This window comes from Panulirus ornatus, chromosome 29 (assembly GCF_036320965.1).
Source record: "Panulirus ornatus isolate Po-2019 chromosome 29, ASM3632096v1, whole genome shotgun sequence".
NCBI classification, from domain to species: Eukaryota; Metazoa; Arthropoda; class Malacostraca; order Decapoda; family Palinuridae; genus Panulirus; species Panulirus ornatus.
In genome coordinates this window covers 13,462,112-13,462,634 of record NC_092252.1, presented here as the reverse complement: position 1 = coordinate 13,462,634, position 523 = coordinate 13,462,112, and positions in this window count along the sequence as shown.

Here is a 523-nt window from a genome sequence, read left to right as displayed (position 1 = left end):
TCATTGTATTTCTTTATTACCTTCCCTTACTGAATTCGGGGTATGTCTGATATAACATTGATGACAAAGAATTAAGCATATTTCAAATTAAGATAATTCTCTCTCTCTCTCTCTCTCTCTCTCTCTCTCTCTCTCTCTCTCTCTCTCTCTCTCTCTCTTACACACACACACACACACACGCACAAATATCGGTACCGGTATTGGCACTACAAATCAATATAGGTACCGGCTATAATTTTGGTATCGGTACATCAATATATGGGTGATATCGGACATCCGCCTGAATCACTGAGTAAAGTCACGTCAGAGAACGTCATATTCCAGATAAGTCCACATTTTCTTGTTACTGGAAGTATACACAGCTTTCAGCTGTGGTAAAAATGATGATAATAATAATGATAATGATAATAATAGTAATAATAATAATAATATTATTATTACTATTATTATTATTATTAATTGAAAGGATTCCTACTGGTCCAGCCGCTCCTGCTTCCGTTTTCATTCACGTGTTAATGGGTTA